This window comes from Panthera pardus, unplaced genomic scaffold (genome assembly GCF_024362965.1).
Source record: "Panthera pardus isolate Hobbes unplaced genomic scaffold, ASM2436296v1 HiC_scaffold_22, whole genome shotgun sequence".
Taxonomy (NCBI): domain Eukaryota; kingdom Metazoa; phylum Chordata; class Mammalia; order Carnivora; family Felidae; genus Panthera; species Panthera pardus.
The window spans coordinates 47,368,490-47,393,404 of record NW_026526788.1 but is presented as its reverse complement, the minus strand read 5'-3'; the positions used below and the strand labels follow the sequence as shown (position 1 = coordinate 47,393,404).

At 38.6% G+C, this 24,915-nt stretch overlaps 1 protein-coding gene across 7 annotated transcripts in view; it reads right to left on the bottom strand.

The window, feature by feature from the left end:
* The window catches only part of MARCHF8 (membrane associated ring-CH-type finger 8), a 120,907-nt gene extending 97,860 nt beyond the window's left edge, over positions 1-23,047 (bottom strand). Inside the window, exons 1-2 of one of the 7 annotated variants that reach the window (XM_019444951.2) lie at positions 22,369-23,047; positions 502-563 (exon numbers count right to left, since the gene is read on the bottom strand). The gene's annotated coding sequence lies outside the window, so the exon portion shown is untranslated. The remainder of the gene's footprint in view (positions 1-501; positions 564-22,368) is intronic. The other 6 variants (XM_019444946.2, XM_053909703.1, XM_019444945.2 and 3 more) reach the window with 6 other exon arrangements.
* Positions 23,048-24,915: the final 1,868 nt, after the last annotated feature.

The following is a 24,915-nucleotide window of genomic DNA, read 5'->3' as shown; positions in this document are numbered from 1 at the left end:
ACATGGAGAAACCAGATGGGAGTAGGATGACCACAGCTGTGGCAGAGGGCTGGCTGAGAAGCATCCATAAGTCAGTGGTTCTCAGCCCGAGCAATTCTGCCACCCAGGGGACTTTTGGAGATATTTTTGATTGCCATAACTGTGGTAGTGTTATTGGCATCTAGTAAGAAGAGAGCAGGGATGCTGCTAAATATCCCATAATGTACAGGACAGCCACCCACAACAAAGAAGTATGCAGCCCCAAACCTCATTAGTGCTAACGCTGAGACACCTGCTGTAAATTGATTTATCCACTAGTACAGCCTAATCCCAACTTAGAAGGAAAACAGCACTCAGTGGGTAAAGGAAACCTGAGGTAGGTTAGGAAACGTACATACACACACACAACTTCCTCAACAAGATGCTAAGTCAGGGTGAGAGAACTGTTCCTTCGGTGACCAAAATTCTACCTTAGGAAATAGGAAAAAGAGCATGATAATTTTAAAAACGTAGTAAGAATACCTTTTTCCCCAAGGGCTTGCTCCTCCACGTATATTTCTTCAAAGACTACTTCATAGCAGAAACTGTAAGAAGATAATACTATCAAAATTGCCCATCCAGACTGGTAAACCTCTCTAGAGAAGTTGGCAATGCACTCACACAATGACAACTTTAGCTGCAGATCTCAACAAGATCTAAGAACCCAAACTCAAAGTTCCCTGCTTAGCTTCAGAAGAAAAAAAGAAAGAAAGAAAGAAAATAGCGGGGTGCCTGGGTGGCTCAGTGGGTTAAACGTCTGACTCTTGATTTTGGCTCAGGTCATGATCTCACAGTTCATGGGATCAGGCCCCACGTAGGGCTCTGTGCTGTTGGCAAATTCTCTCTCTGTTAGCAGTTGGGATTCTTCCTCTCTCCCTTTCTCTCTGCCCCTCCCCCGCTCAAACTTGCTCTCTCTCTCAAAATAAATAAATACTTAAAAAAAGTGGCAAACATTCACAGATCGGTCAAAACAAAGAAAACAATAGTTCTGCTCTTCCCACATGAATCATCAAAAAACTACACAAGACTTAGGAGGAATGACATTTTTTTTTTAATTTTTTTATGTTTATTTAGTTTTTGAGAGAGACAGAGCACGGAGAGGGGGAGACACAGAATCGGAAACAGGCTCCAGGCTCTGAGCTGTCAGCACAGAGCCCGACGCAGGGCTCGAACTCAAAGACCAGAAGATCATGACCTGAGCCAAAGTCGGATGCTCAACTGACTGAACCACCCAGGCGCCCTAGGAATGACATTTTCAAAACTGAGAACAAATAACACTTAGTCTACACTCTACCAAAAAAAATAAATACATAAAAATAAAACTGCAGATAGAAAAGAATTTCGAATATGAATGTCATTGTTATAATTCAGTTAAAGTCTGTGACCACTCTGCCAGACTACAATATGGCTTTTCTTGATTATTTTATAACAACTTTATCATGTCACGATTTCCACCCATGGGAGGCCAGAAGGTTACAGAAATCATCCAGCACTATCCCTGGCTGAGGTATAAATCACTTTGACCTGACTCTGAAGCATCATTTGCCGGTCTGAACTTGGCCTTTGTCCTTTCAGTGTTAGGAAGGACTTAAGGTGGCCCATTTCAAACTTGGACAGGAGTATCTGTTAGAAATGTGTCCATTATGCTGAGTCAAGAGCTCTTCCCTTCCATCTACAAGTGTCAGTTTTGCCCTAGGTTAGAATCAGTGAAACAAACCTAATTATTGATCCATCAGCCCTTACTGTTTCTGTAAGATTATCATACCCTCCCCATCCCAAGCCTTTTTCTTTTCTTCTCCAGGCTATAAAATGTGCTCTCCTCATGAACTGTGTTATAGCTAGCTTGATTACGATTCAGTGAGAGACAAAAAAACAAACAAACAAAATAGAAGAGTTAGAAGCAATCTTAGAGATCAACCAGTTCAAACCCAAACCCACTTTTATAAATGAATGAAGTAAGGCAGAGAAAAAGCAAGGTTGCTTGCTTGCCAGAGGTCAGGCAGTTATTTAAAGAAAGTCGGGAGTGGAACTCAGGTTTCCTAACTCTTACGCCTAATGCTCTCAGAACTATACAAAGTTGCAAAATATGCTGTGTTAAGTAACAGAATTGACATAATTTCTTTAAAGTTTTATGATAAAAAAAATAACTTTCAGTTTTAACAAGTTAAAAAAAAAACTTCACACCTCACATTGTCACAAACACCCTATGAAATAGTATAACTGTTATCATCCCCACTAGATGCATGGAAAACCCAGGCCCAAGGTCATACAGTAAGCACTGCAGCTGGCTCCAGGGCCCATATTCTTAACTATGCTACCTGAGTAAGTACTAGAACATCTCTAACATTATCTCATCTGAATTAATAAACTTAAGACTTCCGGTAATTCTTTAAAATTTTAATGCTTTGATAGAACTTAATATAAAAGTTATCCTTCCTAAGAACATATTAAAATTATTCTTTAAAAATTCATGATAAATGTAAAGGATTACAGCATAAGGATTATAATTGATAAGCTATAAATTTGAACGATATATTATGCCAGTATTCCTGGCATGTCATTTTATTTTTTTTAATTTTTGTAATGTTTGGGGTGTGTGGGTGGCTCAGTTGGTTAAGCATCCGACTTTGGCTCAGGTCATGATCTCACGGCTCGTGGGTTCGAGCCCCGTGTTGGTCTCTGTGCTGACAGCTCAGAGCCTGGAGCCTGCTTTGGATTCGGTGTGTCTCTCTCTCTCTGCCCCTCCTCCACTCACGCTCTGTAACATTTATTGATTTTTGAGAGAGAGAGACAGAGCATGAGTAACACTCTGTAACATTTATTTATTTTTGAGAGAGAGAGACAGAGCACGAGTGGAGGAGGGGCAGAGAGAGACACACACCAAATCCAAAGCAAGCTCCAGGCTCTGAGCTGTCAGCACAGAGACCAACACAGGCCTCGAACCCACGAGCCGTGAGATCATGACCTGAGCCAAAGTCGGATGCTTAACCAACTGAGCCACCCAGGCGCCCCTAAAATGTCATTTTAACTTAAAAATCAGGTTATGGTATTAAAGTATCATCATCTACATCAACTACCCTGAAGAGATTCACCTAAAAGCAATCTAATCTTTCTTGGGTAACACAGAAGCGGTCCATTTACAGAATGGAGCTTTTTGAGAAACCTTAGGCAAGCAGAGTTCCATGCTCTCAACCATTTCTCAAAGACTCTCCCAAATTAAGATTGTGTGCCATAAACAAAACAAACACTAGGCAAATAAAATATTACATCTGCCTAATTCATACTAATGTAATAAAACATAAATAAGTAATAAAAATATGGATTAAATATTTAAGATTAGCTCCTCTTCCATCAAGACTCTATTAAAATGACAGTGATGCAACTTTTAAAAAAGAAGTTTACATTTCTGGGAAGATAGAATAAATATTCTTTTCCCTACCTGTCCCCACTATATACAACTAAAAACCCTGGACATTATATATAAAACAAATATAAGATGCTGAAAGGCAGAGAAGAAGATAAACCAGATAGGAACCTCAAGATTCAAGGAACAACATAGTGTTGGGTTTCCTGGGTTTTCTTTTTGCTTCACACAACCCAAACTTACAGCTGAAGAATTGGCAATTCAGAAACACCAAGGGGTACAGACCAAAATGAAGCCCCAAGAAAAGCCAGCTCTTTCAAACCCAACAACCAGAAAAGGGTAAGTCCAGAAAGATAAAAAAAAAAACAAAACTTTAAGACAATAAAACTTTTAGACATCTTACTCCAGCCAAACACCACAGAAAAAAACTGCAGCTACACTCCTACCCAGTCCAGCAAAGACAGAAGGTAGACTAGATTTCCACTCCCACCAAGATGTAACAAAGCATCCCAGTATCCCCATCAGGATGGTATTAGAAAAAGCCAAGTTAACTAGCTGGGACTTTCATCCCCACCATTGCTGTGCCTCGGTGAAAAAAAAAAAAAAAAAAAAAGTCTCAGCAAAGAAATACAGAATATAATGAAAAACCAAAAGGCAATTTCAGAACTGAAAAATATAATTACCAAAATACAAAAATCAATAGATGGACTCAAGATCAGAATGGTGGGGACAGAGAAAAGTCAGTGAACCAGAAGACAGAACAATAGAAACTACCCAATTTGAATGACAGAGAAAAAGCTGACTGAAAAAGAAAAATGAATAGAGTTTCAGGTACCTGTAGGACTGTTACTAAAAAGCTAATAATCATGTCATCACAGAGTGCCAGGCTGAAAAAGCACTTGAAATAATGGCTGAAAATTCATTCCCAAATTTCACAGATGTATATACTTATAGACTCAAGATTCTGAGCAAACTCTAAACAGGATAATCCTAAAGAACTCCTCACCAAGATATGTCATAGTCAAATTTTTGAACACTACAAAAAGAGAAAACATTTTGAAAACAGTGAGAGAGCAGTGAGAACACAGTGAGAGATTTTTCCTACAAGGGAAAAATCATTTAAATGATAGCAAATTTTTCAACAGAAACCACAGAGGCCAGAAAGAGACACAACACCTTTTCAAGGGCTGAAAGAAAAGAACTATCACCTTAGAACCCTATATCCAACAAAAATATCCTTCAGAGAGAAAAGGAAAATAAAGACATCCTGAAATGAAACTATGAAAATGTGTCACTAGCACATGTACTCTAAAAGAATGGAATGGCTACATGATGTTCTCTAAACAGAAAAGAAAGAGAACTTTAACAAAGTACTGACAAACAGAGTTCAGCAAATATAAAAAGAATTATAAGCCATGACCAAATGAAGTATTCCAAGGATATAAGATTTGCTAAATTTTTGAAATCTATAATGTTGATATACAACATTAAGAGGCTTGGGGAGCCTGGGTGGCTCAGTCAGTTGAGCGACCAACTTTGGCTCAGACCATGATCTCACGGTTTATGAGTTCGAGACCCGCGTCGGGCTCTGTGCTGCCAGCTCAAAGCCTGAAGCCTGCTTCTGATTCTGTGTCTCCCTCTCTCTGACCCTCCCCCACTCATGCTCTGTCTCTCTCTCAGAAATAAACATTAAAAAAAAATTTTTTTTAAGAAGAGGCTAATGAATAAAATCACATGATCATATCAATGAATGCAGAAAAAACATCTGACAAAATTCAACACCTGTTCATGATAAAAACTCTCAGGAAAATAAGTAAAACATTTCCTTAATTTGATAAAAAGCATCTACCAAAACCAAAACCAAAAAAAACCCCAAAAACCAAAACATTAAAAAAACCCTACACCTAAAACGACATTTAATGATAACAGACCAACTGATTTCCCCATAAGACTGGGGAAAAGGCAACTCTTGTTTCACATGGTGCTGGTAGTTCTAACCACTGCAATAAGGCAAGAAAATGAAATAAAAAGCACGCAGACTGGAAAGTAAGAAATAAAACTGTACCTATTGCAGTTGGCCTGATTGTCTATATAAAAAATCCCAAGGAATCTACCAAAAAAGTCCCATAGTAAGCAAGTTCAGCAATATTGCGGGATATAAGATAAACATTACTCAAATTATTTGTACATACTAGAAATGAAAACAAAGACACAAATTAAAAATAAAAACATTTGTAATCATAAAATATGCATACTTAGGTGTAAAACAAAGATCTTTTATGCTGAAAAGGATAAAATGCTGATAAAAGAAATTAGATAATTAATAAAGACACATACTGAATACATGGACTAGAACTCAACAGAGTGAAGACGTCTACTCTTCCCTAGTTAATAAACAAGTTTTACAAAATTCCTATCAAAATCTCACCAAGATTTTTAGTATATATAGGCAAGATTATTTTTAAATGTGTATGGAAAAACAAAAGATTTACAATAGCCAAAACACTTTTGAAAGAAAAAAACAGAATGGGAGAAACCAGTCTACTGATTTCAAGACTTAAGTTACAGAGTTACCATAATCAAGACCATGTGCTATTGGCAGAGGAACAGACATACAGATCAATGGTACAGGAGAGAGAACGCATAAACACGCCCACACAAATATGCCCAAATGATTTTTGATAAAGCAGTTCAATGGAGGAAAGGCAGCTTTTCAACAAATAGTACCAGAGCAACAGGAAAAAAAAATAATAAACCTCGACCTAAGTTTCACACATTATACAATTACTAACTCAATAGTTTATGGATGTACATGTATAACATAAAACTATAAAACTTTTAGGGAGAAAAAAAAGCATAGAAGAAAATCTCTAGGATTTAGGATTAGGCAAAGAGATCTTAAACCTGACACTAAAGTCATGATCCCCAAGTAGAAAAATTTACTAACTGGATTGCATAAATATAAAAACTTTTGCTCTGCAAAGAGTGAAAGGAAAAACTACAGACTGGAAGAAAATATTTACAAAGCACATATCTGACAAAGAACTAGTATCCAGAATATATAAGCAACTGTCAAACTCAATTTAAAAAATCCAATTAGAAAAAAAGCAAAACAAATTTGCAACAACATGGATGGAACTAGAGAGTATTATGCTAAGCAAAATTAGTCAGAGAAAGACAAATATCATATGACTTCACTCATATGTGGAATTTAAGACACAAAACAGATAAACATAAGGGAAGAGAAGCAAAAATAATATAAAAACAGGTAGGGGGACAAAACATAAGAGACTCTTAAATATAGAGAACAAACTGAGGGTTGCTGGAGGGGTTGTGGGAGGGGGGGATGGGCTAAACAGGTAAGGGACATTAAGGAAGACACTTGTTGGGATGAGCACTGGGGATGATTCATAGGGGATGAATCACTGGAATCTATTCCTGAAATCATTATTGCACTATATGCTAACTAACTTGGATGTAAATTAAAAACAAAACAAAAAGGCAAAGGACATGAAAAGACTTTCACTGAGAGGATATATGGTAGCAAAGAGCATATGAAAAGATATTCAACCTCATTAGCCATTAGGGAAATGCAAATTAAAATCACCATGAGACATCACCACATACCTATAATAGGTATAAAATAAAATAAAAAATGGTTCCAACACCCAAATATAGGCAAGGCTAAGGAGAAACTGGACCACCCTTATATTACTGGGAGGAATATAAAATGATACATCCACTCTGGAAACACTTTGAAAATTTCTTTAAAAACTAAATGCAGGGGATGGAGCGCCTGGGTGGCTCAGTTGGTTAAGCATCCGACTTCGGCCAGGTCATGATCTCACCATTCGTGAGTTCAAGCCCCGCATCGGGGTCTGTGCCGATAGCTCAGAGCCTGGAGCCTGCTTCAGATTCTGTGTCTCCCTCTCTCTCTGCCCCTCCCCCACTCGCACTCTGTCTCTCTCTCTCCCCGCCTCAAAAAATGAACATTAAAAAACAAACAAACAAAAACCAAACAAACAAACAAAAAAACCTAAATGTGTGGGGGCGCCTGGATGGCTCGGTCAGCTGAGTGTCTGGCTTTTGGTTTCAGCTCAGGTCATGATCTCATGGTTCATGGGTTTGGGCCCTGCATCAGGCTCTGTGCTGGCAGTGTGGCACCTGCTTGGGATTCTTCTTTCTCCCGCTCTCTCTGCCCCTCCCATGTGCATGCGCACTCGCTCTCTCTCTCTCTGTCAAAATAAATAAATAAAGTTAAAAAAAAACAAACTAAACTTGTGATTATCATACAACCCATCAATTGTACCCCAGGACATTTATCCCAGAGAAATGAAGTAATTTGGTCATGCAAAAGCCTGCACACAAATGCCTGAATTAGCTTTATTCAACCAGATGTCCTTTAGTAGGTAAATGATCAAACAAATTACGGTACAAGAAGATGTACCAAATTATGGTACATCTATGGTACATACCACAGAATACTACTCAGCAATAAAAAAGGAATAAAAAGGAACTATTTGGACATGCAACAATCAGGATGAATCTCCAGAGAATGCCAATTCAAAAAGGTCATAATTTCATTTATATAACATTCTTAAGAAAGACAAAATTACTGCAATGGGAGAACATATTAATGGTTGCCAGGGGTTAAGAAAGCAGTGAGAGTGGGAAGAAGTGAGTATAACTATAAAAAGGGCAACATGAGGGATCCCTGTGGAAATGGAAACATTCTGCATCTTGACTGTAGCAATGTCAATGTCCTGGTCCTGATAGTGTACTGTTAACTTTACCACATGTTAATTCTGGGGGAAACTAAATAAAGGTTAAACAGGATCCCTTACAACTGCATATACACCTAGTTACCTCAAAATGAAAATTTTAATTTAAAGAAAAAAAGATATTTTAAATAAGTCTGCAAATGAGAGATTTTAACATGTTTTTGAAGACAGAAAATATGGAAATATTAATAACTTAGCAAGGTGGAGAAAGCCACAATGTAAAACACATGCAATGATGGATAAAGACACAAAATGAAGTAATTTGCCTATAAAACATCAAGGGGCTCACACTTCATGTTAGGAGTGGGAGCAAGCAACAGGCCAAACAGAGATACAATAAAAGTCTGTAAATAAAACAACTGGTCCACTGGACACATCCTCAACCAGAAACTGCTACCGGAAGTAGGTTGCTGTCATAACACAAACCTAAATAACTTTTATTTATTTAGTCATCACTTTGCAGGCAATGAGGAACTTCATACTATAGAATGAAAAGATGATGATCCACTTTATGCAATGTAAAATATTTAGGAACTCTGCTGACTGGCTGTAACTCAGAAGGCAAACCACACACCTGATGAACTTTAAGCTCTAAGGGGCAAAAATCTGCAAATTGAAAACTACAGTGTGTACTGGTTCCTAGTGGCTATTTCTAGCAAAAGGTATTACAAGAAAGAAAGAAACTCAGAGATCAGATTATAGTGTGACATTACAGATGGCTTCCACTGAAACAAGATAGAGGTATAGAGGCGGGTAAGCAATAAAGTATCTCTCAAAAATAAATTTGGTTATTTGTACTCTGAATTGACTGGAAGCAAATGGATAACGAGTCTAAGTTTCTGAGGGAAACAGGGGTGCCTGGGTGGCTCAGTCAGTTGGGCGTCTGACTTCAGCTCAGGTCATCAACTCGCGCTCCGTGAGTTTTGAGCCCCGCGTCAGGCTCTGTGCTGACAGCTCAGAGCCTGGAGCCTGCTTCCAATTCTGTGTCTCCCTCTCTCTGGCCCTCCCCCGCTCACACTCTGTCTCACTCTCTCTCTCTCAAAAATAAATACATATTTTTTTAAAAATTTACGTTTCCGAGGGAAATACACTGGCAGAGAAACTACAAGCCCACATTTAGAAGGTCTCTGACTGTTCCAAGACCTAAAAGCAATTTCTGGGAGTCTAACCTTCTATAAAAAGACCAACTTCACAATACCCAAGGAGAATGCATGCCAAACATCAATTCTGGATGTGTGATGAGGCCAAATAAGATCATGGAAAAAGAAGAACTTCCTAAAGGTTGATCTCTGGGGCCATGAAGAAAAAGGAAGGTGAGAGTTTCTCCCATGGAACAAAATCAGAATCTAATAAGAAACATCCTTTCCTTCCAAGGATGGGAGCCTTCCTTTATTATATCTGCCCATAAAGATTAAAGAACTGTTACAGGAGCGCCTGGGTGGCTCAGTCCATTAAGTGTCCGACGACTTCGGCTCAGGTCATGATCTCACAGTTCATTCGTGAGTTTGGGCCCCACATCAGGCTCTGTGCTGACAACTCAGAGCCTGGAGCCCGCTTCCAATTCTTTGTCTCCCTCTCTTTCTCTGCCCTGCTCGCATGTGCGCTCTCCCTCTCTGCTCAGAAATAAACATTAAGAAAAAAAAAACAAAACTGTTACAGAAGAGTGACTACTGTCCCTCTATGCTTCACCTTCCAAATAGGACAGTTTACAAGTCATGTTGTGTTCTTACTGTAATACTTTTTGAGGGTTGAGGAGAAGGTGTGTCTTCTTAGTTCACTTGACTAAGAAAGGCTGATGTGGACCTGACAGCTGGCCAGGCATCACTTAGAGATCCTGTACTTTGAACTGAAGGTAATGGCTGGTTGGATAGGGGATTAGTGTGCTCTGGGTGTGGGAAAAAGAATGAAACAGTTTGGAGACCAGAATGACTAACTGAAACAGACTCAAGGCAATTTACCTACTACATCATTTCCTGTTTCCAGGCAAATGGGAGACTACATTTTCCAGTCTCTTTTGCAATTATGAGAGGCCATGTGACTGATTCCTAATAAGAGGACAGTAATATTTTCCACTTCTAGGCCCTTAAAAACATTCATTAAGATCCTTCATCCAGTTCTCTCTTCAACCGCCATCTTTGTTGTTCCTACTGTAACTGTTACCACGGTATAGCACAGCCCAGGGGTTTCAAAATTTGGGGTGCATACAAATCATCTTATTCTGATGCTGTAGATCTGGGATGCAGCCTGAGATTCTACATTTCTAATAAGCTCTAAGATGATACCAACATTGCTGGTTTATGAACTAAATTTTGAGGAGCAAGGGCTTAAATTACCAACATCAATACACAATGAGGAAAGATGATTCTCTGGAGAAACTGGCCTGGAAAAAGGTTTCCCACATAGTGACTGAGCTAGAGAATTCCAGTCCACATTAAAGCAGGCTGATGGAAGGCTCTAGGAGGAAAGACCTCCAGAAAATTATAGAGACTGAAAAAATATGGATAATATGAGAGAACATGATAAAAAGAATGTGTATATGAAAAGTTATGCCAATGAAAAATGAGGTAACTTTAAAAAGACACATAAGAAAGAAAAAGCAATCACAGACTACTACTTGGCTCTATAGAACAGAGTGGTCACTGACTACTGATTTCAATAAAAATAGGGATATAGCCAGCCATAGTTGGAACGCAGAAAAGGTAAGTGAGGAGTTTAAGATGCCCAAATCCAAATAACAAAAAAGCAACGCATAATCTAAAACCGATAAATCAATAATGTGTATAAGCATTAAGTTTAGAACTATGACGATAACTACCATAGAAATAAGAAAACAGAAGTTGCCGGGCCGCCTGGGTGGCTCAGTCAGTTAAGTGTCGGACTCTTGATCTCGGCTCAGGTCATGATCTCACAGTTTGTGAGTTTGAGCCCCGCATGGGGCTGTGCACTGATGGCGCAGAGCCTGCTTGGGATTCTGTCTCTCCTTCTCTCTGCTCCTCCCCCGCTTGTGCTTACTCTCAAAGCAAATAAACAAACTTATATGAAAAAAAAAATTATAAAAAAGAAAACAGAAGTTACCTGTTTTTCATTATAAGCCCTCTGTGTTCACTATTTTTAAACAATATCTAAGTATTTTGATGAAAACTTAAACGTCAATTTTAAAATACAGAAAAATACAGGCCCACCTAGGCGGCTCAATCAGTTGAGGGTCCAACTTCAGCTCAGGTCATGATCTCACAGCTCATGAGTTAGAGCCCCGCATCAAGCTCTGTGCTGACAGCTCAGAGCCTGGAGCATATTTCAGATTCTGTGTCTCCCTCTCTCTCTGTCCCTCCCCCACTCGCACTTTGTCTCTCTCAAAAATAAAAAAATTAAAAAAAAACATTAAAAAAATTTTTAAATAAAAATAAAATACAGAAAAATATAGAGAATTGGTAACAGACCATACAGGCAAGGGAATGGAAAAAAGGGTACCTACACATTATTAGGGGAAGTGTAGGCTGAAATAAAAATTGGGGAAACAACCGCCACTATACAATTTAAATCTCATTGACCAGACGATTCCACTTTTAGGACTCTGTACCACACTAATACTTTCCATGAATGTTCAAAGACATACATACAAAAACAGTCACTTCAACACTGTTATAAAAGAGAAAAATCAGGGGCGTCTAGGTGGCTCAATCAGTTAGGCTTCTGACTCCTGATTTCAGCTCAGGCCATGGTCTCATGATGTGTGAGACTGAGCTCCTTGTAGGGCTCTGCACTGACAGCACAGCCTGCTTGGGATTCTCTCTCCCTCTCTCTCTGCCCCTCCCCATTCACATGTGTGTGTGCACGCTCTCTCTCTCTCTCTCAAAATAAATGCAAAACATTTTTAAACAATATTTTTAAAAATTTTTTAAAAAGAAAAATCAGAACACACTAAATATCCACTAATAGAGAAAGAGTTGAATGAATTATGAATATATATGCCCAACTTGATTTCAGCCTTGTAAGATCCAGAGCAGGTGACCCAGGGAAGCCTACCACACTTCTCATCTACAGAACTACAAGATAACAAATTTGTGTTGTTTAAGATTCTAAGTTTGTGGTAATTTCTTACACAGCAATAGAAAACAAGTACTTCTACAAAAGTTAAAGAAATGCATTAGTGGGGCGCCTGGGTGGCGCAGTCGGTTAAGCGTCCGACTTCAGCCAGGTCACGATCTCGCGGTCTGTGAGTTCGAGCCCCGCGTCAGGCTCTGAGCTGATGGCTCGGAGCCTGGAGCCTGTTTCCGATTCTGTGTCTCCATCTCTCTCTGCCCCTCCCCCGTTCATGCTCTGTCTCTCTCTGTCCCAAAAATAAATAAAAAACGTTGAAAAAAAAAAATTTTTTAAAAGAAATGCATTAGTCCACTAATTAAAATCTATACCTCCAACTATACAGAGAAAGTCCTGCCTTTGTGCACCAAAAGACATGCACACAATGTTCACATAACCAGGGCACCTGGCTGGCTCAGTCCGAAGAGCATGTGACTCTTGATCTCGGGGTTGTGAGTTCGAGCCCCACATTGGGTGTAGAGATTATTAAAATAAATAAACTTAAAAAAACATTCGCATAAACACTACTCATTACAGAAAAAAAAATGACAACCCATTCACCAAGAGTACAAAGATCAAATTATGCAATATTCATATAATGTAATGCAATACATTAATGACATCAGTGAACTACAGCCACATACAGAAATATGGGTGAGTCTCAAGTCTCACTATGTGGGATGAAAAAGCAAGTGATGAAAGTGTACACACAGTATGATTCTAGTTATTACATTCAATGGTACCAAGACAGAAACAACACAGCACAGAAATGCAAATGTGATAAAACTATTAAAAAAATGAAACAATAAAAACAAGTTCAGGGTAGCAGTTATCTCTGTGGGGAGGTAAAAAGATAGGATGAGAAGGGGACCAGGGGGCACCAAAGATAATGTAAGATTTTGTTCCTAACTGGTGGTGATTACAAACTAATAGTACTTAAGTTCTAAACATTTTTCATAATTATTATAATGCTTATTCAATATTTAAAAGATGAAAACATCTAAGAATAGAACTTCCAGATAACCAAAACACAATTTTTTTTGCTTTTGTCAAAACATGTTCATTGAAAAAAAAATTATTCAAATAATATAAGAAAGTCCAATCAATTTTCAATATCTCTTAAAATCCCACCATGTAGACATAATCAGTAACAATTTGCTGAACATCCTTCTAGACACTTCTTATGCATGTGTGTACACATACATTTAAAAATTATACATAAAATTACTGTATACAACACATAAATGCTTATTCTATAAATGCTCTTTACACCCTTGCTTTTTTAAGTCAACTGTATTGAGCCACAACTTACCTAAAATACACCCGTTTTAAATGTAATGCTAGAAAAGTTTTGACGAATTTAGTGTAACCACAAACCACTTAAAATTCAGAGAGAATATTTCTATCACTGCAAAAAAATCCCCTTTCTCCTCTGCAGTCAGTTCTTCCCACTCTGACCCAAGGCAATTACTAATCTCCTTTATTATACATTAATTTTGCTGGCTCTAAGATGAATGAAATTCTCCAGTATGTACTCTTTCGTGCCTGGCTTCTTTTGCTCAGCAAAATGTTTTCCAATTTCATGCCGTGATATTATCAGTATTTCCATTCTTACTGTGGAATAGTGTTCCATTGTCTAATGGTTGACAGACATTTGGAATAATTTCCAGCTTTGATCTCTAAACATTGTCATTACACCATTTGTGACATAACCTTTTATTTTATAACCAGGGGTGGAATTCCGGGTTATCCCACAAGTGTATGTTTAAGTCAACAGGAAACTGCGACACTGTCTTCCAAAGTGCCTATATCATGATACACTCCTAACAATTTATGTAAGTTCCGGTTGCTCTACATCTTCCCCAAGCCTTGATATAATCAATGTCTTCAATTTTAAGCATTATTGTAGGCAAAGAGTTGTTTATAATTTTGATTTGCACCTCCCTAAATATACTGAGAATTTTAAAACGTGCCTATTGTAAATTCAAATATTGGCCTTTGTGAAGTGTCTGTCCAAATCTTTTATCAATTTTATAATTTGAGTTGTCTGCCTTCTTATTAATGATTCGTAGAGGTTCTTTATACACACTGGATAATTTGTCAGACATATGAATTGCAAATATTTGCTCCCATTCTGTAGCAGATCTTGTATTTTTCCTAGCAGTGTCTTTTAAAGTGAAGAAGCTTTTAATTTTTCTTAAGTCTAATTTAACATTCAAAAATTTTTATCATGAATGCTTTTCGTATCATTCATATGACTGAAGGCTTTCTTCATCAGACTAGGACCACAACATGAATGTCCTTACCACTTCTATCATAATGTTGGATTTGAGATTCTAGACAATGTAATGGGCCAAAGAAAGAAATTAAGGAAAAAAAGAAGGCAAGCAGGCAGGGAGAAAGAAATAGTTGTAGAAAGAAAAGTTGTAGAAAGAAAAGTTGTAGAAAATTCTTTAAAAAGTAACCAAAAGACTACTAGAAGTAGTAAGCGAATTTAGAAAGTCTACCAGATATAAAGGTAATATACAAAACCAACTGTATTTCTACATATTGGCAATAAACAAGTGGAAAATAATTTTAATCTCATTTATAATATCAAAAACAAAATATTAAGATAAAAATTTGACAAAATATGTATAGGACATGTACACTACAAAACTAAAAATAATCCTTTGAAACAGATCTTTGAAAATAAAAAACAAAGGTAAAGGATTTATACTAACCAATTTCAAACCACACAGCCACAGTAAGAAAAGCAGTACAGTATTGACATAAGGACAGATCTACAAATCAACAGAAGAGTGAGTCCAAAAGTAGATTCACACATATACCATCAGTTGATTTCCAACAAAAAATGGCAAGATAATTCAATGGGCAAAGGCTGGAGAAAGGACAAAAAATTCAATAGGGAAAGGATAATCTTTTCAATAAATGATACTAAAACAGCTGTGAATTCATAAAGAAAAGTAATAAACCTAGACCCCTATCTCATACCACATACCCTTTAACCCCTAAAAATAGATCAGAGACCTATTATAAGAGCTAAAACTATAAAACTTTTGAGGGAAAAATTCTGTGGTCTGTTTTCTTCGTATAATATTTCAGATATATTTGTATATTAATAAATATACATCTTTTATATTTTTTAAAAAAGTAAGAAAAATAAAGAGCAGCGAATCCTTAAAATTTTTTTATACATGTAATTATTTTTAAAAATCAAATTTCAGGGGTGTCTGGGTGGATCAGTTGGTTAAGGGTCCAACTCTTGGTTTCAGCTCAGGTCATGATCTCACAGTTTGTGAGTTTAAGCCCCATATCAGGCTTGGTGCTTACAGTGCAGAGACTGCTTGAGATTCTCTCTCTCTCTTTCTCCCTCTCTCTGCCCCTGCACTGCGCATGCTCTCTCTCTCTCAAAAAACAAATAAGCATAAATAAAATAAAATAAAATAAAATAAAATAAAATAAAATAAAATAAAATAAAATAAAATAAAATAAAAATTTCAAAACCCACTGTGAATTCCTTACCCATACAGTCAAACAATCTTTCTTCAACTGAAATTCAGAAATATTCAAAGGAAAAGAAAAAAAGTCTTCTTCAACCTCCTTTCATATGGTTTCAGTAAAATGAGGCTGCTTCTAGGGAACTCAAGTTTGCCTCAATAACTATTTTTTGAGTGCTTTTCTAAAGCCATAAATAATAAAACAAATCTGCCTAAAATATATTAATACCATCCATAATTTTTATAAAATGGTTACCAGAAGATCATGACAATATGAGAAATACTCTGTACTGATATATGGTTTGGAAGTGCCCTATCCTAGTTGATAAAGATTATTAATTTATCACATAGGATTACAAAGTTTGGGAATTATAATAAAACAAGAAAACTATAATAAAACAAATTTAAACTATTCTAAGCATAAATTCCTCCCCCCCAATAATTTAGAGGATATCTCAAGAAATGTATTACCCTTGGGGCGCCTGGGTGGCTCAGTCGGTTAAGTGACTTCAGCTCAGGTCGTGATTTCGCAGTCTGTGAGTTCAAGCCCTGCGTCAGGCTCTGTGCTGACAGCTCAGACCCTGGAGCCTGCTTCGGATTCTGTGTCTCCCTCTCTGTCTGCCCCTCCCCTGCTTGCTCTCTATCTCTGTCTCTCTCTCTCAAAAAATAATAAACATTAAAAAAAATTTTTTTAAAGAAATGTACTAATTACTCTTAGTCACAAGTTGTGGTTAACAAAATGATGATAAAAGAGTCCATTATAGTTTATTAATTTAACCATCACAGCTTTCCACAACACCAAAATGAAAGGCAACACATAATGCAAAATCACTGCCCACGTATTATTTATTGTGCACAAAACAAAGTACCCCAAAACTCATTTAAAACAATAAACATTTACTATCTAACAATTAGTCTGGGTCAGGAATTTAGACAGCTTAGCTCATCGTTTGCATGAGGCTGCAGTCAAAACTGCTGGGTAGTGGAGCAACTTCTTACTAGACATGTCTGGAGGCAAGGGAAACAAAAGCAAAAATGAACTATTGGGACTTCATCAAGATAAAAAGCTTCTGCACAGAGAAGGAAACAATCAACAAAACGAAAACAAAACAAAACAAAAGGGCAACCTACAGAATGGGAGAAGATATTTGCAAATGCCATATCAGATAAAGGGTTAGTATCCAAAATCTATAAAGAACTTACCAAACTTAACACCCAAAAAATAGATAATCCAGTTAAGAAAGGGGCAGAAGACATAAACAGACATTTCTCCAAAGACATACACATGACTGACACATGAAAAAATGTTCAACATCATCATCAGGAAAATACAAATCAAAACCACAATGAGATACCATCTCACACCTGTCAAAATGGCTAAAATTAACAACTCAGCAGACAACAGATGTTGGCAAGGATGCGGAGAAAGGGGAACCCTCTTGCACTGTTGGTGGGAATGCAAACTGATGTAGCTACTCTGGAAGTCTGGAGGTTCCTCAGAAAGTTACCACCTAGCAATTGCACTACCAGGTATTTATCCAAAGGATATAAAAATACTGATTTGAAGAGGCATATGCACCCCAATGTTTATAGCAGCACTATCAACAATAGCCAAATTATGGAAAGAGCCCAAATGTCCATCAATTGATAATGGATAAAGAAGGTGCAGTATATATATATATATATATATATATATATATATATATATATATACACACACACACACACACACACACACACACACACACAATATTACTCAGCCATCAAAAAGAATGAGATCTTGCCATTTGCAATCAGATGGGATGGAACTAGAGTGTATTATGTTAAGTGAAAGAAGTCAGAGAAAGACAAATGCCATATTATTTCACTCATATGTAGAATTTAAGAAACAAAAGAGATGACCACAAGGAAAGGGAAAGAAAAACAAAATAAAACAAAAATAGAGAGGGAGGCAAACCATAAGAGACTCTTAACTATAGAGAACTGAGGGTTGCTTGAGGGTTGTGGGTGGGAGTATGGGCTAAATGAGTGATGGGCATTAAGGAGGGCACTTGGGATGAGCACTGGGGATGATTCGTAGGGGGTGGATCACTAAATTCTACTCGTGAAACCAATACTACACTATATGTTAACTTGAATTTAAAGAAAATCTTGGAAAGAAAAAAAAATGTTGGCCAGGCTATAGGATCATCTGAAGGCTTGGCTCTATATAAAAGGAAGGAAGGAGGAATTTGCTTCTAAGTTCATGTGGCTGTGGCCAAGCCTTGATCCTTTACTGCATGGGCCTTAGGGCTGTTCACAACATGGCAACCTTTTTTGTGTTTTATTTCAACATCTTTCTTTCCACCAATGACTTTTTTAGGTGTACAATTCAACGGCTTTTAGCATACTCACAGAATTGTGCAACCACCACCACAATCAATTTTAGGACATTGATCATCATAAAAGAAATCCATTATGCAGCAAATCTTCCCTCTTCCCCCACCCCAAATGCCCAGATCTGGGCAATCACCAATCTATTTTCTGACTCTATAGATTTGTGTATTCTGGACATTTCATATAAACATAGCCATAAAATAACGTGGCCTTTTGTGACTGGCTTTTATTATTTAGCATAATGTCTTCAAAGTTTATCTATGTTGTAGCACGAATCTGTACTTCGTTTCTTTTAATGGTTGAGTAACATTCCACTGTATGTATAAACCACCATTTATTTATCCATTTATCAACTGGTATACATTTAAGTTACTTTTATTTTTGGCTACTATGCATACTGATACTGTAAACATTTGCATACAAGTTTTGGTGTAAATATATATTCTCATTTTTCTTTGGGTATAAACCTAGGAGTGGGGTTGCTATGTCATTTGCTATCCCTGTGTTCAGCTGTTTAAGGAACTACTGGACTGTTTCCCAAGGGAGCTACATCCCTTTCCATTCCCAATAACAGAGTATGAAGATTCCAGTCTCTCCACAATCTCTACAACACCTGTTATTATCTGTCTTTTAGATTATAGTCATCCCAGTGGGTACAACACAGTAATTTACTGTGATATTGATTTGCATTTCCTTGGTGGCTAATGAGATCAAGCTATTTTTCGGGTGCTTATTGGTCATTTGTATGCCGTGTCGGAAGAAATGTCTATTCAAATCCTTTGTTTTTAAATTGAGTTCTTCTTTTATTGTTGAGGTGTAAGACTTCCTTACACACTCCCATTAGAAATTTATTATTAGATATATGATTTGCTCATAGTAAACACTAGAGAGCATGTGGATAGGGTATCAGTAGGAACTCTCATACAATGAGGATAGGAAAGTAAAACAGCACAACTACAAGGGAAAGTAATTTGGCAATACTTGGAAAATTACAGAGGCCCATCCCCTACAAGCAACAATCCCAATCATAGGTGTTTACCTCAGCAAAACGCTTACACTTGGTAAAAACTAGCATGGGTGGAAACTTAGAGGAAAAAACATGAATGAAACATAGAAACCTCAGTGGAAAAGACGCAGAAAAAAATCCACATACTACAATGCCATTTATATAAAGTTCAAAAACATTCAAAAGTAAACGTTCTGGGGGGTGTATACACATAAAATAAGTTTATGAAGAAAAGCAAAGAAATGGTAGAATTCAGTCTGGTGGTTACTTCCAAAGGGATGGAAGGGGAGGTGTCTAATCAGGAAAAGGCACACAGTTTCAATGGTATTGATAATATTCCATTTTTTGAGCTTTGTATATCCAAATTACTTATTTCTGTATGTGTGACGTATTTCATAAACATTTTTTTCAGAGAGCTACACTAATATCTGAATATCTCTCTAATATAGATACACACTGAAGAAGTTTCATCCCAATATACTTCATGCAGATGAGGAGTATCGTAGTGAACCAAAAACTACATATAAACAAGATCATCAATTATTTTTAATCCAATGAAGTGTATGCTTTGTAGAACAGAAAAGATGGATTCTCTGCCTTTTCCTGCTTCTCCCTTTCTGTCAGCCTGCCTTCCTGATCCCACCTTTACCACAGCAATCTGGATTAAATACCATCTCCTCTAGGAGGTTCTGCCATTCAATCCATCAGCCTGATGCGTGCACATCCTCCTCTCAATTTCCATAGTATTTGTATCACTTCAAGGCCCTCATCACATTATCCCTGGAATGCATGTGATTTAACTCCTCTGTCAAAGATAAGTACCTGAAGATTCAGAACACTGATTACATCAGTCTGCTCATAGAAGGCACTCAGTTTTTTGTTGACTATTGAACAAATGAATGAATGAATCTGAAAATTCAGGAATTTCAAGATGAGGTGAGTAAAGATCTGGCCTAGTCTTCTTTAAAATTCTCAAAAACTGAGGAATTAAATAATTATACTCCTTGAAAAAGAATTTCAACATTGAAACTCTTCAAAATATAGCAAAGATAAGATTAACAATGGTCGGTTAAAATATAAAATGTTTATAGTGCATATACTGATTAACATTCCATAATCACAGAGGGCCAAATCAGAGGCGTAAGAACTTCCTGAATAGTCCACTGCCTTAGACCATGTCTTGAAGTCAATCATGTAACTGGAGAACAGGTAGAGTTCTATCTTTTATAGAAAAAAAAAATAGTGCATGCTATTTCATGACCTAAATTTGTTACTTTTAGAAATTTTGACAACTTTTTTTTTTTTTTTTGCTTTCAGATATTTAAATTGTTTCCTACAAAAAGTATAAACCTAAACATTATGTGCTTACGGCAGAAAAGGGACATACATGGGGTGGGAGGAGCTTGGGGGGGGATGGAGACCACAAGTGAAACAGCTGTTTCTCAAAAACTAGGCACTACTGCTGATAACAAATAGGGAGTCTTAACTGGTTGAATCAATTCATTTCTGTCTATGCATCTATAATTCCTTCCTGGAGCTAAGTTAAAGAAGACAAAAAATGTTGGAAGGAGGGCTGCCGCCAGATTTAGCAAATAAGAATGCAGTAAGCCCAGTTAAACTTGAACTTCAAATAAACAATTTTTTTTTTTTAGTAACGCATGCCTTATGAAATATTTATACTAAAAACTTATTCATTGTTAATCTGAAATTAAAATTTAAACTAGGTTAGCTGTATTTCATCTGGCAACCCTAATTGAAGCCAAAAAAAATGGAGCAGTAATCAATCCAATTTCCTCACTTTGTGATAGAAACTGAGCCCCGATGGAAAGAAGTAACCTACCTAGACCTACACCAAAGATCAAGGAAGTAGGTCTACTTTGAAAAGAGAAAACAGGGGCGCCTGGGTGGCTCAGTCCGTTAAGCGTCCGACTTCAGCTCAGGTCACGATCTCACTGTCCGTGAGTTCGAGCCCCGCGTCGGGCTCTGTGCTGACTGCTCAGAACCTGGAGCCTGTTTCAGATTCTGTGTCTCCCTCTCTCTCTGACCCTCCCCGTTCATGCTCTGTCTCTCCCTGTCTCAAAAATAAATAAAACGTTAAAAAAAAAATTAAAAAAAAAAAAAGAAAAGAAAAGAGAAAACATATTCTGCTAGGTCACCTTGGGTTCCATTCATAGTCCATTCAACCTCCAATCTTGCTCACTTCACAGAAGCACCAAGTGGACAACTTGTAAAAGTTTATGGTTTTCCTCTTTCAATATAAAACTTCAAGTTTCAGTAAATCTCTCATCAATCCCAGTCCTTGAAAACAACAATCCAAAAAAGTAAGCATTTCTCTTAAACAAAATCATCCTTATAATTTTTGGTCTACCGACCACCCCTTCATATTCTGTTTATATGTTCACGCACCATATGAAACATGACCTCCTTTTCTCCTAAACTCAGTTCTCTCAAAATCCAAAATTCTCTTGCTCCAGGGTTTCAAAATTTGTAATACATTCATATCATTCCATGACTCTACGATTTTAAGTCATGTACCCTCTCAACTTTTGTATTTTTCAGAGGTAATGTCCTAATCCATTCAGTTGGGTCTAAAAAAAAAAGTCTTGGCAAAAAAAAAAAAAAAAAAAGCCTTCCGCTCCCATTCTACACCTGAGCAACAACGAGCAATGCGCATAAGGTCTCACTATTATAAACACACACTTACTTGCCTTGGGCCTGGAATGCAAGAAAAGATGGAAAGGGAAACGTCCATTGGAAATTTGGGAGGGCCTTTCCCAAATCTATATGAGGAATATACTAAATTGTCTAATTGCATGACATACAGTCGAACAAAATCGAAGGAAAAATAATAGAAAACTCCACATAAGCAAAAGATCCATCCAGAGCCTATCAAATTAACACTCAAAACATTTCCCCAACAGTATACCAATGCTTCTCAGCCTGTGATCCCTGGGGGCCCTTAGAGGTGGTGCAGTGGAACAGGAAGACAGCGAGGCAGAAAAAAGGTTTCGTTTTTATCTTTTTTTTTTTTTTTTTTAACTAACTGGGCTTCCAGAAGAGGTTCAAAAAAGGGTTTGTTGCATCAAAAACGCCTGAAAAGAAACGCAGTAACATAAACCATTACGACTTTGTCTAGTAAGTTTTCTATTAAAAACTTCACCCAGGTGAGTAAGAATCCAAATCGTGTCAGGTGGAAAATTTAAAGACAAACAGGAACTTAGCAATTAAAAGACAAATATCTACCTAAGTGTTCCCTCTGGCAGCTTCCAAAGTATGCGGGTGTCTCGAGATCACACACGTCAGAAGTGGCAGGTCCTCACAGATCATCTAGTCCAGACATTCATTACAGATGTGGAAACTCAGGCCAGGGCGAGGGCTGAGGCTGACTTGGCCAAGGTCTCACAGCCCGCAAGGGCCAGGCCAGGCTTCAACTGGGACTCCACGCTGGCAGCCCAGGGTCCTCAGCGCCCCCACGGATCCTGCGGCCCTCGGTTCGGCGCGGCCCGGAGAGTAGCCTCGGGCAGCCTCGAGCAGCCGGGGCGGAAGGGCCCACAGCCCGGGGTCGCTGCCACTTTTCGGCCGGCTCCGCGCGGAGGCCGCGACCCAGAGCCGTGCAGAGCTCGGCGGTCGCCCCTGCCCAACCCACCTGTCGTGGACGGCACCGCCGGCAGCCACACCCCCTGCCGGGGTCCGGGGCTCGGCCGGCCTCGTCGGCGGCGGGCAGCAGCGACTGCGCGCGGCGTAAGGTACGCCCGTCCCAAGGCCGCAAGGGTTACCTCAGGTGGGCGCTGAGCTCGCGGCTGGGCCGCCCCGCCTCGCCTGAAGCATGCCGGACACCAGGACACAGCAGGGCCGCAGCTCGGCCACCACCGGGCCTGTTTACACCCCTCTGCGGGAGGACGCCGCTGGCCCGTCACGTGACACGCGCGTCACGTGTCCGCCAAGGGGCGGAGTTGTGGAGGTGTTGCCCGGCAACGACGCCGCGCTAAGGGGTGGGCGGCAGCGGCGGTGGCGCGGATCTTCTGCGCTCTTCTGGTCTTACAGCGGTGTGGGGGCAAGACCCGGCGCGTCCTCCCCAGTCCGGACGCGGAAGAGGGAAGCCCCCCCACCACTCCGGCTTCGTCCCTTTGTGACCCCTGGACTTGACCGCGTATATTATTTCAGTCCGGTATTCTGATGTTGAACTTGGAGGGAAAAATGAAAATACTACCTTAGGTAACGGTAGCAAACGAATGCCCAGAAGAGCATAGGCAATAGTAGTTTTGTTTACCCTAACGAACTCTTTGGTTTGCTTTCGCTCCCTAATCTGGAGTGAATGGCTATTCCACAGCGTACTCCATCCTCACCCCCATCAAACAAAGGGTGTGAGGAAGGCTTGTGGGACTTTCAACTTTTATTTTAAATTCTATTGTACTATAATTTTCATGAGGCTCAGACTTGGTATGTGTAAATACAAACATCTAAATAAGCATTTTATTCAGCATTCAGCTTTGTCCACATCAGACTTCCCCGATTATAGCTTTTACTTTGTCTTTAGTAACTATTTCTACCAAGTCGTTTTCCTACATCAGACTTTACATAAATAAAGTTTCAGCCACTGGCAATTTCTCTCAGAGTATTCATTATTAATTGCCTAAGAGACTAATAATTTGTACAATTTCTTCGTAAATTCATGAGTGACTTATTCGCAAATACCTTCAAATATTTCAGAATTGTTCTGTTGTCCAGGAGTGATCTGTTGCATAATTAACTCTTCCATACAATCCTGATCACTTTGCATACCTGGCTAAGAGCAAATTGACAGGGTCAGAACAGTGGGCTCAAAATATCCTCCAGGTCAGTACAAGGTCAAGTATCCTCTTCTTTAACACACCTAGAATGCAATAATACAAATAGTAGAAAATACAGTGATGAGTTTTTCTCCATACTCATCTTTTACTATGGAAAATAGGTTACAAGTCCAGTTGCCACAGCCTGCTTGACTTTTTCTGCTGCTTCTGGCAGCAAATGTTCTGTGAAGGCAGGATAGTATCTTTCAGTGGTATACCTTATGCCTAGACCATGCTGGAGAAGCAAAAAAGTTGGTTAACCTATCAATGTGAATCTGTAGGAAGTGGCAAAGACCCTTCATAGATCCAGAGGGATCTGCAGTTAGGCAGAACTCATGGAAACAATGCTAGGATGAGTCCTGGCTCAGCCATACTATCTAGGCAATTTACTTAACCTTTCTGAACCTCTTCATCTACTTAAAAGATAGTATCTACTGAATCGTTATGAAGATGAAATGAAATAATGCTGGCACCTTACTTTAAAGTGCCCAATACATACAGTGCTCAATAAATGTTAACCATATATGACCTTTGGCAACAGGGTAGTGATAGAGGAGGTCAGAGTCCTGAGGGAAGGAGAAATGACAACTTGAACTTGTTCAGGTCCTGGGTCTGGATTCTCACCACCTGGACTGGAGTTGATCATTGTCAGCAAGGAAACTAAGCACAACCAAAAAGAAATCTTTGCACTTAGAATGGACGGCTACCAATAAGGCAACTGTTCATGGGTACCAGGTACTCACCCCAAGGGGTGTACTGGCTTTATGACAGCAGGTTAATTCCACATCCTGTTTGTGGTGATGGGGATTCCTAGTATATACTACTGGGCTCTCTACTGCTCCAGCCCACATGGGGAAGGAAATTGCCTACCCTCTCTGAGAGTTTGTAGGAAAGAAAGAAGTCCCCACCAAATGGCTGAACATATCTAACCATTTCTAGTTTTTCAGTTAGGGTCTCCTGG